This window comes from Sander vitreus, chromosome 9, assembly GCF_031162955.1.
Source record: "Sander vitreus isolate 19-12246 chromosome 9, sanVit1, whole genome shotgun sequence".
NCBI lineage: Eukaryota > Metazoa > Chordata > Actinopteri > Perciformes > Percidae > Sander > Sander vitreus.
In genome coordinates, this window is record NC_135863.1 from 26,213,122 (window position 1) to 26,228,797 (window position 15,676).

The 15,676-nt window shown below is 39.3% G+C and overlaps 1 protein-coding gene across 7 annotated transcripts in view; it reads left to right on the top strand.

Annotated features, from left to right (window-relative positions):
* The window catches only part of nlgn1 (neuroligin 1), a 361,678-nt gene that overhangs the window by 142,353 nt on the left and 203,649 nt on the right, over window positions 1–15,676 (top strand). The window lies entirely within an intron of this gene.

Below are 15,676 nucleotides of genomic sequence, written 5' to 3' on the forward strand. Positions count from 1 at the left end.
TAGGCACAAGGAATTCACTGAGACAATTATTGTCTGTTATAATGTTTTATTTGGGATAATTACATGCCAGATGTGACAAGAAATCAAATTGATTTCTCCACAATTCACAATCGTCCCAAAAATGAAGCTAAAAGTAGCTTACAGTAAGATATCTGAAGGAGTGAAAATCACGTCCAACTTGTTCAGTCTCCTCATAAAAAGATACCAGAAGAAGAAAATGTGATTAAACTGAAGTAACCTTTAAAATAACACTGGTGTGTGATAGATGCTTCACATCTTGGTAGTTTATGTATTAAAATGATACATGTAGGGCAAATGTACTGTATACATGTTAAAAACTATTAACATGTATAGGTACTGTGGCTATTTAGCTTTTCATGAAGCCATTCTGTATACCAAATTGTTTTTATCATCGAGGCTTTGCTGTGTTCTTATGTTCCTGTTTTTGCACCCAAGACATTCAATGTCGACAGGCTTTACGTGTGTGTGTGTGTGTGTGTGTGTGTGTGTGTGTGTGTGTGTGTGTGTGTGTCTAAATGTATCATCAGCAAACGGTTGCCATGCTGCTTGGATGTTCTCTCCTGTAAATTAGCCAAGTGAAACTCAAACATTTCCTCAGCTATTTTAGGGCAGAGGGAGCTTTGATCAGTGGACATGCTGCATTGAGACATGCTGTAATATTTGCTGCAATATTTCCCACTTTCACTGTACCGAAATGCCAAAATCCCATTATTACTGGGTGAGAAGACCGAGTTCAAGATATTTGAAATCTCTACCAAGTATGCCTACAGATAGTCAGCTAGAAAGAATATGTCCTTCAAGTTCAAAGAAGTCCCAATGTTTAGTCCATTCATCATAATAAACTACACACATATGAGCTGTTTTATGAGATGTTGCAGTTGAATGAAACCTTGGGCCGAACAGAGACAGATAACTTATCGTTTTTTACAGACAAGATTTATTGTAAAATTGGTCAAAATTTGACATTTGATTAGCATGCTGTCTGTTCCAGTCAGTATGTTCCATATTTGACATGATTGTATTACATTTTTTGAACTGAATGGTTGGAATAAGAGCATTTATTTAGCTTTTGAATTCCACTACATACTGTTCATATTATGTTATCATCAGTCAGTTCTGAGTGTGTAATTTTATTTAAACATGGCTAATGACAGCTGAAGAGTGGGAGATATCAGCTAATGGCAGGTTCATTTCAAATTTGTATAACATATAACAGTTGGACCGAGTTAACCACACTCAGTGTTGTTATCTTGAAGCTTAAACCACCAGGACTGTATCCACCATGTATGGCACTGTCCTGTCATTATGGGGTAGTAGTCTCCTGGCCATCGTGTGGTTCTCTCAGTCTGCCATTGCTCGTTTTTTTGTGTCTTGCTTAGTTGGATCAGTGTTGTTGGCATATTGATTTATTCAGTGAATGGGCTGCAGTGCCAGTGTAAGCTATGTTAAGCTAATGGTGATCTGGCAACAGGGCGGTTGGCATGCCAAGGTTTACAGCAGCTTTACCGATGCATCAGGAATTGGATTAATCTAACCGAGGCCGGGACAACAGATGACCATCTCAGCAATCTCCACAGCGCCAAGTGTCTCTAGGCACAACTTTTGCCACAGGCCACCAACCCACTACAATGCACACACTAATATGAATATTTCATGTTTTTGTTTTTGTTTGTTTATTTCATTATGTGTTATACATGGTCATGTCCACTCATTGATTCCAATACAGTGTTTTTGCAAGGATGATTCTCAAAATCAATCAATAAACACACATACAATTGATGCTGGTTTCATTCAGCCATTTGTTGCAGAAGGCATAATGGCAGTGCTTGATTTGGAATAAAAATGTAGCAGTGCTTCAAGCCCACAGGCTGAGAGTTTGGGGAAACACATTGTGCACCACAATTTTTTATTTGAGTACAAATTAGTAGTTTGACAAAACAAACATGGAAAGGATGCCTACAGAGGTCAAACTTTTTGTAAAGAGTAAGGTCCTTCTTGTTTAACATGAAACAACCCTGAAATTGCTATTGCCAAACCCACCAGACTGTATTTCAATAAACAGTAATTTTATTATCATAAAACACACTTTATTGAAACACTTTATTCTACTGTTCCAACAATCACCACTCTGGTTTGGTTGAATTAAAACTATAATATGCTGGCTCTATACAGACTAAAAGTTTTGTTTATTTAAATGGAGTTTGGAGAGTTTAGTGATTTCGGGGCTGTTTCTGGTTAAACAACTTAACATATCACTAATCTAGTGGTAAATGTTAGAATTACCAATTATTTTTGGACAGACCTTTTACTGTAAATCTACCTTCAGCCCAGTCTGCCAAAGTTTTATTAAAGGCGAAGCTTTTAAATTTCATACATTATGACTTATATTATACTTATATACTTTTATAGTTTGACATTCAAGTCACTGTACCCACCTGGTTAAGGTTGGAGAAAGATCATGGTCATGTATAATTAATAAATACAAAGGCTAAATTATAATAATAATATTTTCATTAATAATAATAAACCAAACTGGGCAAAATGAGATGCAGTAATAATTCTAATAATTAAGACACAAAATGAAACTAGCCACACAACAGTCTTGCATGTGCATGCTTTTTATCCCTGACAAGCTCTGAACTAACAATTAAACACTCTCCTTTCTTATACTCTTCTGCCTTGTTTTTGGCCTACTAGAATAAATTCTCTTTCTCTTTCTTTGTCCTGCTCTTAATGGGTAACTACCGTTTTTTTTCAGTCTGGATCCTATTTTCCTATGTTTTTGTGTCTAAGTGACTGATGGGAAGAACACTCTTTGAAATTGGTCCAGTATTAAGCAAGATCGCTGCAGTCGGCAGCGGTGAAACAAGCTACAATATTGTGATTGTCCAGCTTATATTTACCTTCACAAAAGTGCTCGTTTTGACACTGACAGGCTCAGATATTCTAAGTGTCTGACAACATAGAAAAGGATTTCTAAGGAGGTCGACCTTTCTGTTAAAGAGTAAAATCCTTTTTTTAAACATAAAAACATCCGCAAAATTGCGTTCGCTAAACCCACCAGACTCCATGTAAATAAACCGTAATTTTAGCATCGTAAAATAGACTTCATTCAAAGTCGACAGAAGCAAAATAAAACTGTGAAAAGCTGTTTCGGGTCGTCTTTCCACTTTCCTAACCATCACAACTCTAGTTTTGGTTGAAATAAACACATAGTTTACCAATTTACATGTGAAAATATGTTGGCTCTATACATGCTAAAAGTATTGTTTTTTTCTGGTGGGTTTATTGCTAGTGACTTCAAAACTGTTTCTGGTTAAACAGAAAGATCTCAAAGAGGTTTTAAAGGTCTACCTCTGAAGGGATCCTTTCCATAATGTTGTCAGACACTTAGAAAATTAATCTGAGCCTGTCAGGTGCAAAATGAGCACTTTTGTGAAGGTAAATACAAGCTGGACAATTGCCCTATTAACTTACATTGTAGCTTGTTTCTCTGATGCCGACTGCAGCGATCTGGCTTAATACTGGAACAATTTCGAAGATTGTTGTTCCCATCAATCACTTAGACACAAAAACATAGGAAAATAGGGTCCAGGTTGAATAAAAACTGTAGTTACCCTTTAACAATGACCTAAGTACTAAAAATACTAACACCAACTAAACAAACTCAAGAAAACATTTTTTTACTAATACTACTAATCTGAAATATGCTAACTAAGGTGCAGAATGATTACATTTTTCCCACTGCGTTCCGCCTCTTTTGCTCTTCACACGGACTGTTCACCTGCATGCAACCAAAGCCCGCTCAAATGTGATTGTAGTCCCAAACGTACTACAAACGGAAGATATCTGTAAATAGAAATTACTGGAAAACTGACTGATGATAACATACACTATGTAGTGCATTTCAAAAGTTCAAAAATACAATTATCATATCAACTGCAAATGTTAGAGTTACTTTTGAGCTTTGTGTTTCTTCTACTTCTACTTATGTAACTTACCATTATTTGCCTGGTAATGCCTGAAAATGTATACAGCTAGATAAGTAACCATTAAATATACTAGGAAAATCATATTGACTTAAATTCAACCAAGAGACATTAAAAACTGAGTTGCTGCAATTACAGTATTTCTGCATTTTGTATTGCCAATACCCAATCATTATTCAGTATGAGCTTTCAGATTGAGTCAGTTTTTGTTTTAGTTTTTTTCTTTACACCATCATTTCCTTTGCATGTATTTTGTCTGCTCTCCCTCCATCTAATCAAAAATCAAAACCTATGTGTTGTGAGAATTGTAAGATAGTTTGCTAGGTAATAATTAATAATAGGGTTTGTATGATTGGATTGTACAACCCAATGCTGTTAGTTTTGTATTGGTGTAACAGATAAACTAATTATCATCAATGGGTTCATAAGATGTCGTACGAAAACCTATGCACAATAATTTGTATGATGAATTATGAAATTATGGTGACCATCGTGACAGCGGTCATGACAGGTCCCCTTAAATAGTACTTCTGGGACACGTACACTTGTTTCTTGAGTAAAAGTCCTGTGTTTTCCTCTTAACTTCTATAGGGACATGAAGACCACTCCCCTGCTTGAAAGTCCTGTGTTTTGGGACCCATTCACCACCCCGACCTCCTCCCTATGCAGATATTCACAGTTGTATACTAGGTGCTCTGGTCATAATAACTACGGCCACAAGCAGTTGCTGCCTTACAGCAGCAGTCAGTGTGGGTCTTACACTAATAAATACAGGGAATACATACAAATTACAGTGCATTACTTTCTGAAGCTATATGTACTAATGGTTAATGAGAACAGCCTGAACTGATTGGTGAAGTGTGTATGGATATTCGAAACTCCGAGCCCTCATTATAACTAATCATACAATAAGGCAGGGAAATGGCTCAATATGGGACATGTAAATCAATTTGGGGTGGGAGTAGCTCAGTCCGCAGGGAGTTGAATTGGGAAGGGTCACTGGTTCAAGTCCCTGTACGGACCAAAGTATGGAGTGTGGACTGGTAGCTGGACCTCCTGGGCACTGCCAAGGTGCCCCAACTGCTCGGGGTGCCTGTCCATCAGTCGCAGCCCCCTCACTCTGACATCTCTCCATTTGTGTGTAGTGTGTTCTAACAACAGAGTGAATTATAATTTCCCCATTGGGGATCAATAAAAAAGTATGAATTAAATAAATATGGGACATTAGGACACATACAACTGTTCTCGATACACACTTGTCTTGTCTGGGGTTGCATGGGGCGACATATCCCAGCATGCATCGGGTGAGAGGCAGAGTGCACCCTGGAGAGGTTATAAACAAACTTATTATTGAATGGTCCGTGTTTGATTTGTATTCAAGGTCAGAGGTCCAGACGATTGGCGTTAACAAAAAAAACATTTAATCAAGTCACTTATTACTTTTAAGAAACATACATTCAAGTTGAGTACTCAGTTTTCCTGGTCAACTTTTGTACCGGTAGATGGAATTCGGTACTAGTACCTGACGGTACTTCTTTTTCATTAGCCTACTTTCGCTGTCTAAACCTATTCCTCCTATTTACATTTTGTCATTCATTTAGAACATTTTACACACCACACAAAATAAAATCTGTACAGATCACGGTTGAACTCCACAGTTACACCACTACCATTCATCGTCACTAACAATGTATTGATCAATAGGAATCAATAGAAAATGTATTTAAAAATAGAAAACGTTGGATAATCACTTTGATTGGTCACAAAGTTGGCTTCTGGGCAGTAGCATTCACTTTAGTTCAGCTTTGTGGTTGTATCTCAATTACAGTCTTGTACTAATGCTACTATTGGCCTGGCAGGGGTCAAAGGGGCCAGCTGATTGGCTAGAGGTTGGATAAAAGCTGATTGGCTGGGCAGGGGAGCAGTGGGCAGTTGGAGAGATGGGTTGAGAAACAAAATTAGATTACATCCCTCCACACCGAGTTATTACTAGGCACCTCATTACAAACTGTGTGTGTGTGTGTGTGTGTGTGTGTGTGTGTGTGGGTGTGTGTGTGTGTGTGTACCAAACCCCCTGGGGCAGTGTTATTTATTGATCAAAGCTTTGGCCTCTGCTTGTGTGTGAATGCAAGCTTGAGCATGAGTGTATGTGTGCGTATGTGTGAGTGCAATGGGACTAGTACAGCAGATGGACACATGTAGCAGTAGGATCAAAGTGTGTGGTGTGTAACATCTCTGATCACTGTAAACTACATCTGTAGGGGAGTGGACCCGGTCCAGTCTCTGAACAACTGTCTATCTGTCTGATGATATTTAAAAAAATCTTAATTAGATTTTCCACACAGATAACTGTCTCATTCTTTTCTATCCACTGGTCTGATGTAGTTCTAGGTATACCTGGTTTTGATCTGTTCAGATTCTCAGGCTGTCATCCTCTCTGTAGCCCACTGAGGAGCTATTAGTTTGCACCAAATAAAACAACAAGAAGAAGACAGAGAGACTAAGGGAGAGAACGATGAAGAGAAAATGTGATTTAAGACTCGACGGGGTTCGTACGCCCTGCACGACACAAGCCATCTGATTGGTTATCAGCACGAGCCACAAATCTGCTGTCGCCATATTTTTAGAGGTCAGAAAAGAGCATCTTACTGATACACCAGGCAGCCAGGGAGGGAGTGTGTGTAAGACTGTAAAAGAGATAAATGGCATATGAATGCATTTGAGGGTTAGGCCTATATTAGTTCGGTCAATATGTGGCTTTTATTAAATATGAGATATTGGCAAGTTATAGCTTCTGTGTCTAAACTGTAATCATACCACACGCGAGAATTCTAAAATGGTTAGCATTCAATCTTAAAAAATTTTGTTGAACATATTCCAGGGCTTTGCAGAATCATCCGATATCAATGTTGTTGTCTAAGAGTTGTAATGATCAGTCTGAAACAATGCACTCATTTTCTCTGAAACAACACTCTGATTTACTATTTTCTAAACCTAACGGGATGGCTGCATTGAATGCTTAACATTTGTGGAGCGTTTGCAGAGCAGATGCTGCAGCATTATGCTTCAAATATAATTAATGAAACTGGCTACTCTGGGCGTGACAGCAGCATGTAAGGATTGCGTATTCTCTGCTTAGTGTAACAGGAAAAAAACAAAACTGGTAAGTATGTCCCCTAGATAATGAGTATAAGATCAATGCTCCAGGGGCTGATTGGAGGCCATTTTTAAAAATGCCAGTACAAGTACAGTATTACCCCTAAAAACAGATGCCTATCAACATTGCCAACACCAACATTAACCACTGCCAAATCATTGGTTAATGCTGTGGCACTAAACTCACTTCAATCCAACATCAATGTGTGTTTGTGTTGCCACACGTGTGGGAGTGTGTTGTATGTGTTGGGAAAGAGTGAGAGATGACTTGTTGATTTTTGGCCAGCAGATGGTAAGGATAAAGATCATGTCATAATTAAAAAGCATTGCTACTCTCACCTTGTTCACTTCTGTCTGTGAACACTACAGACTGCGGATGTATTATTCAATATCTCCTAATTTAGAAATCAAAAATATGAGTATTTCGTGTGTCCTTTTTTAAAACAGCATTGAATGGGACACTAAAAACATTATCTTAAAAATCCCAAAAGAGAGTCATAATAAACCATATAATGCGTACAATGTGGACTCATTGCGAAACAATTTGATCCAATTGTTTCATTAAAAACTGTTCCTATAGACAACCAGTATTTTGTTGATGAAGTACAACAATAAATCAAATCAAGTCAAATGGCATCCTTTCGCTCCCACCTTACTTAAAAGACAGATGTCTCTGTACTTTGCTATTATGAGTGCATCAGATTAGTGAACTGCTATTCACAAAACATTATATTAACACAGTGATCCTTTCCTTTTTGTCTGCCACTGTCTTGCTCTCTTTGCCAAACAGCAGCTCACTGCTAAATAGTCTATTTTACGGAATACAGCTGCCATATTGCCTCCTCGCTTTGTTCTAACACAAATCTAACAAATCCCATAATCCTCTAAAAGGTCAGCCTTCTCTTTTCTCCCTGCTCCAGCTCTCACATCTCACCATGTATTCATTTGTTTTCCCCCAATGGAAATAATAGAACAATATGGAGGATAAAAAAGGATGAGGAGGTGAAGTAGAAGGAGGAAGATCCTGTTGTTTCTCCTTCTTCCCTTAAGCATTACCATTCTCTCTTGCTCTTTTTTGTTTAAATTTGTTTGTTTGTGAATTCAGTTGAATGATTTATTGCCATTCAAAGTATTTAAAAAAGCCAACAATCAGCACTTTAAACATTCTCACTGTACAGACAGGATTGGTTTGAAAACTTGTATTATTGCATTGTACACAAGTCATCAATATCTGTAATCAAACAAAAAACAAAGGTTTGTTAAATGAATAACTCAAAAGCCACTAAGGGCACCGGTGAACACACATATCCAGCAGACACAAGGCAATGTTAGCATTTATATTTCTGGCTACCAAGGGAACTTATGTTGAATATTTACTCCTGTTTTAGCTCTGTTTTGGTCTACACCATGTGCTGATGTAAATATACGATGTAAATACTATTTAGCAGCTAAAGGCTGTACTAATGTTCGAAGATTAACCACGTAGTCCCCAGTTTTGTCTACATTGTGACGTACAGTGGGTTTATCAGAGCTTTTAATTTCTTGAAACAGCAGTCTGCTGCTGCTGGAAACAGGGTTGAATCTGAACTAATAACAGTAAAGTTGCAGGCTGTAACATAAAACAACATGCTAAAAGATGCTAAAGTGCTCTAGAGTTGGGTGATAATTGTTGCGTGTTTGTTACTATGAGTGACTCTTCTCACATTACTTTGTGTTAAAAGCAGCTGAAACCAGTAATATTAAAATATACAATAGCATTACAGCATTCTTTTTAAATCTACCATCCCTGTATAGACAGATTGACTGAAGCACAGGGCATGTTGTTGAGTAAGGTTGCTTTGGCTGGATTTTAGTCTTTTCTCATTACAAATGTCATTGTGATTTTGAAAGAGGTATTCTTCTGAAACAGAGCCCACGTCCAGTTTCTAGCCCAGTTATGCTATCTATCATACCTTGATTTACTAAAATAAGAGTCTTAGTTTTTTTTAATATTTCAGTTGATGTTGTAAAATTACTTTGCACTTAGTGAGTTCTGTGCTGGTTTGAAAAGAAAAAGAGAAACAGACCACCCAAAGTCATCGTGCAAGTAAACACACTGTAACACTGGCTAAATTATAAAGAGGGAGAGAGTGCAGTGTCATCATTGCAGGCTTGATTTGCATGTGTAAAATTAAGCAGCAGCATATTGCGTCCTGCTGACGCTAATAAGAAAAGTATAACCATTATTATCAACCACTTAATCATTAATATTAATATGCATAATAACTAAGAATTCTATGTACCTCTCCAACACGATGGCACCGCGGGGCCTCAGCAAGCTTGTGTTTACACCAACATCTATGTTCATTATACATTAACACAAATCTTCTAATAATCAACGCTCTCTCTCACTTTCACTTACTGTCTGTGGCTGTATACTTAAATTTGAAGTGCCTCCCTGTGTCTCCCATTGGCTGTCTTTAATTCGGTGCATTAATTAGCATTACATACATCATGTTTTTCAATTAGACTCATTACAATGACAATAACTGCAAAAAAGCCTCTTGTGCATTTATTGATCAAATTGCCTAAGACAAGGATAAATGTCCTCAATAGACATCATCCAACTATTTATATTCATATGAAAGCAAATGAAAGTAGGTTTCTTAGTGTTTTATTCTGCTTATGGTGGTAAACCAGAAAAAAATATTGAAAACATCTTAGAACACCAAACCTCTCCACTAACACAAGCAATAGTTCGTATTTGCGGCACAATTTTAACTGTTTAAGTTTTGACCTTGGCATAATTATTCTAAAAATACAGTCATGTCATATCAAATGTTTTAAAAAAGGTCAGTGTGGCCTTCATGCATTAGTCTAACACTTCTTAAAGGGTTAGTTTACCCAAACTGCAAAATACATATTTTCTCACTTTCTGTGGTATCTAGTCAGGCAGATAGTTTTGGGTTTATATGTTTAGGTTTTGAGATAGTCCCAGTGGCAACATTGAACTGTGTGTTCTAGATTCTGTAAAGACATGTTTCTATTGAATTTTCAAATTCAGCACCACAAACAAAAAAATTATATTCACTTACATACGTATTGGGGTGGAATTAGAATTTTATTGAGTGTGTAACTCAAAACCCAGGCAAATATGCAATATAGATACCACTAAAGGTAAGTACAAAATAAAAGATTTTTTTGTAATTGACCTAATAATTTAGGTACACTGATCCTTTACTCCTACTAACTTCTGCCATGGCGCACTAGACGGTTAGGTATGTATGTGTTCAGTAGTTAAATCACCTGTGTGTTTGTGAAGGTATATGTTTGTGTATTTGTGCAGAGAATTGGAGTGGACATCTATAAGTGCTGGCCTTGCAGGTTCATAACTATGACAGCTTCCATCCTCCTTACATAACTGGCCCTGTGGGAGCCATGAACTGGCCATGGTGTTGACAAGTTTTGTGTGTGTGTGTGTGTGTGTGTGTGTGTGTGTGTGTGTGTGTGTGTGTTTGTTTGTTTGTGTAAAGTGGTGGTTTCACGGCTCTCTGATGGAGAAATTAAAGCAGAGGAGCATTTCATTTACTGCCCCAGGGAGAGCTTCCCACCCTCATACATTTATTGACGCTTGCACTTTAACCGCTGCTGACCCAGCTTATAGCCTGTGCCTAGCCTTTAACAGCCTGCATGTACCTATGTTATAACCATATACCAACCACAGCCTTCAATCTACACTGTTGCCACCACATTAGAAGAATATTATGAAGCACATTATAAGGATCCCAATTCAAAGTAATCTTTAATTTGAAGACAGGCAGGGGAATATGGGTTTAGTTATTTGTCTGTAGTTGCTTTTTTTCTTAAAAATGCAAGAAAAGAATATAAGTTATTACAGACAAATGATCAGATTCTTTGCAATAAGATTATTTTAAATCTAATGATATTATTTCATTTTTAATGGGCTGATCGCAGGCCCCCAGTAAAGCAAATTCAACACAGTGGCCAAACAGTGGAATTACAACTCCTGGCCCGTCACGTGATGCCCTCTGGCCCAAAAAGACATTTTCCCATAGACTTACATGACGAAAGAGACGTCTTTAAGTCAATTAAGATATATTTTTTTAACGTCACAACCCCCGGCTCGGCCAGTGGTCATCTCTGGTGCGCCTGCGCTATGGGCTGCAGAGTGCGGGAACCGTGCCGATCATTCGTGTAATTTTATAAGCATCGTTGGCTCCATGATGGCTTCATGGGCCACTGAGCAACTCTTATGAAATGAACGGGGATCTGCCTTGAATGCTGTATCCAGTTCTAATTATACATCCATGTCTGATTCAGGTTATAGCCACAGCTGTTAAAGTGACCCCTTGTTTACCTGCCATCCCCCCTCTCCATCCCAGACAGAGTGCTAGGGAAGAGTAGCCTGCATTAGTCAGAATAATTCGGAAATGTGCATTAGTCTGGAACCTCTCAGTTCATTTTTGATTTCCAAAGGGTGTTATCATCGGTGCAGACCAAAATGCCTCTACACACAATTGAATGGACCTACAACCAATCAGAGCAACAAATAACTCTAGACATATGCCTTTGCCGAGGGCCTAATTGTAAAAGAAACAAAAAAAACACTGTGGCAGGTTTACATGCTTTCCATATCCCTTCAGGTCAGGTTGTAAAGCAAACCATTGGCCCATAGATTAGAGCTAAGAGCTAAATGCCACAGCTTGTAAAGATGGTGCCTGGGAGTTTATGGGGGGAGAAATACTGTAGGGAGATAGATAGATAGATAGATACATAGATAGATAGATTCTTAAGTTTATTTATTTTTATTAAGTATGTCACCATGAGTGTGTGTGTGTGTGTGTGTGTGTGTGTGTGTGTGTGTGTGTGTGTGTGTGTGTGTGCGTACGTGCGTGCATGCATGCGTGTATGTGCGTATGGTAAATGTGTGTGTGCAGTTCTAGGCAATAGAGTAACATCTGTTGTGCCCGAGGGCCAGACAGAGCCTCAGCCAGGGGTCTGTCCCATGAAACACACACACACACACACACACACACACACACACACACACACACACACACACACACACACACACACACACACACACACACACACACACACACACACACACACACACACACACACACACACAAATACACAGCATCAGTGTTTCTAAGTTTGGAATTCACACATGGTGACTGGTTTCTTGTAGAGCCCCTAGGGTGACCAAGCTATGACTAATCACCAAGGGTGACAGTATGTGTGTGCATATATGTGTGAATATGTGTGAATACTTGTGTGTTTTAACTTTCAAGGAGGCTATCACTGAGCAGTGACCTTAACGTCAGAAACAGTGACAAGGCCTGTTTGTTATACATGACGCATGAAGTTTTCAAAATCATTTTGAATATAAATGTGAGTGTGACTTTGTTTGCAGGCATGTGTGTATGAAGCTCTGTGATTCATACTGTTTAAGACATTACAAGTGACACATAATATTAATCACAGTAATCCAATTCTCTTTATCAGTACCTACTGCTGTGCTTTAATGAGGGATCCACATAGAGAGGCTCTCATATAGACAGGGTGTTGTTGGAAGATAACCGACTTGCTAACTGTCTCTTAACCACACACGTCTTCTTGTCAACCTCACATCTTAGTTAAGCAAAAATATACAGGTATTTTTCTGAAATAGCACTTGTATTTTATATGTGTATTGAACATTAATAAAATGTGTTAAATGAAGTGTGAGGTGAGTTGCCACCATCCAAATGCTGGTAGATTCTTATCTGGGCTGTTATTGTGTAAAGAGCAATTGCCAGTGTGTTAGGTAGCCTGAAATAGTTGATTTGCCCTTGAGCAAGGCCCTTAACCCCAACCGCTCCAGTGGAGCTGCTCGGTGGCCAGTAGATCAGACTGTGGTTGTACTGGGCAGCTTCCAGGTATGAATGTGTAATTGTGTGAATGTGACAGGTCGTCGTTGCAAATGAGAATTTGTTCTCAATCGACTTACCTGGATAAATAAAGGTTAAATTAAAAAATTAAAAACAATTCTTAAACGTTTGCTCATATGTACCTTTACAAGCTAAAATTAATATTCAATGACAATGTTTGTGAATATTCCATACTGAATGTTTTATTTTTTTGATCAATTTCTATAGTATCCATGCATGGCAACTACAGTATGGTATGGTTAGGCTATAGTTAAGGTTAGGAAGCAGTTGTGGTTATGACAAATAATCCATGGTTTAGGTGTGGCTAAAGTATGGGTACTGTTTGGCAATTTACTGTAAACACTTGGTTGAGATTGAAAGATAATTATTGAGCTTTGTCGCGGCTTTCATCCTCAAATTGAATTCAGTTGCAGTTCAAAACTTTGAGAATAAAATTTCCTGCTCATCATTATGGTTTAAGAAAACGCAAGCATGAAAATTGGACGTGTTACACACTCAACTAATACACCAAGCTCTAAACCTTACTATCAGCCTCGGAACATAAAGTGTACACTACTTTGGGCATTGGCTCTAAGCTTTGGCACATAAATCTTTCGGTATATAATAGGGGATACTGGACTGGCCTTCTGACTCAGGTGCTACTGACGAAGCTGACCTAGATGTCTGCAGGCAGATCCAACTCACTGTGAACCCAACCTAACTCAAGCTAGTTCTTAGGTCCACATTTTCTAAGGCAAATATGCAGTGGGCCATGCTTAATTTGTATTCTATTTTAAATAACTACTTTGGCACTGGGGGGAAATTAACTTAAACTGTGATATTACTTGACACTGTTCACAGTAGTCTGTACGATGAAATAAAGCCAAAAGTGCGGATGTCTTATTAGTAGGTGTGATGTATTTTGCATTTCAATTTCAAAGTGCTGTGAAAGACCATGGTAACCCTGCAACAGAATCCAGGGTTTTTCCCCTTTTGCAGTTCCCATAGTCAGCAGTGACAGTGGCAAGCAGTGCAAGACGTGCTGGCACTGTGCAATCTTGCTGTTAGAGCTGCAATCACATTCAATTGATTGCGATTGGCCTGGGTTGAAGGAAATTGATTTAGCTGTTTGAGCCTGGATATGGAGTGCTTCTCTGAGATCATTGGTTTGGAGAGCAAGACGGTGAACAGAGAACAGAGTTTGCAAGAGAAAGATGAATACTAATGGTTTACTGGACATGTTACTCTCCGGCCTGATGTTATATTATATATTATATAATATATATATTATCTTAACTCTCAACCATGCCACTCCCCAAGGTTATGGCTATATCCAGAAGCCTCGCAGCCTTGGCCGTGGTGGCGGACTTGCTGACATCCTGGTCAAAGAGATCCCAGTGAATACTACCTCCTTTGAGTGTGTTCATTTCATGTTGACTGGGTCCACACAGCTACAGGTTGTCCTAATCTACCGCTCCCCCAAAGCCTCTATCAGAGCTCACCGAACTGCTTGCCACGGTCTGCCTGAAATCCCCGTCTACTATCCTGCTGGGTGATTTTAACATTCATGTGGATTTCAGTAGTTGTTCTCTTGCTACTGATTTTCTATCACTACTATCACATACATGGCCCCACACATGACAAATGGCATACCCTGGACCTGGTGTGCTGTGCTGGCATAACCCCCTCCCACCTACAGTGCACTGACCTGGCTGTCTCTGACCACTATGCCATCCTATTTTTGGTCCCTGTGCCTCTCCCAAAGCAGTGCACCAAACGGCCCATCATGTTCAGGAACATCAAACAGGTGTGTACTTCCATGCTATCTGACTCCCTAGCGACCCATTTCACCACCCACCACCCCTACCAAACAGTTGATGGCATGGTGGAGCACTACAACTGTGTCCTCTCTCTTAGCCTGGACTTTGTAGCTCCCCTCACCACGCATTACATGTCTTTCTCTCGTCCTGCCCCCTGGTTCACCCCTGAGCTCCGCAGGATGAAGACCATAGGACGTAGGCTCGAGAGACGATACAAAAGATCCGGTCTCACTGTCCATCGTGAAGCATTTAAAGAACACGTCACGAACTACAAAGAAGCCCTTTCTCAGGCAAAAACAAGGTATTATTCCACACTCATCGGTAATCAACAAAAACACCCCAAATTGCTCTTCTCCACTATCAACCGTCTGCTAATGCCGCTAAACCCTCAGATGCAGCTGACCTCTGCTCCAGGTTCCTGGATTTCTTCCAGCAGAAAGTGGACACCATCCACCGGCAGCTCCAGTCTCCATGAGCTCTTCAAACCCCTCCAATCTGGTTTCAGAACCCACCATAGCACTGAGACCTCCCTCATCAAAATTACTAATGACCTCCTGCTTGCTGCTGACAATGGCCTTATCACCATTCTAATCCTCCTTGACCTTTCTGCAGCTTTTGGTACAGTTTCCCATACCATCCTTCTCGACCGCCTCTCCGAGCTCATCAGCCTCAGTGGCACAGCACTGTCCTGGTTCCGGTCCTACCTCACAGACCGGAAACAATTCATCACCCAAAATGGCTCCAACTCTGATCCATCACCCACCAACCATGTTGTGCC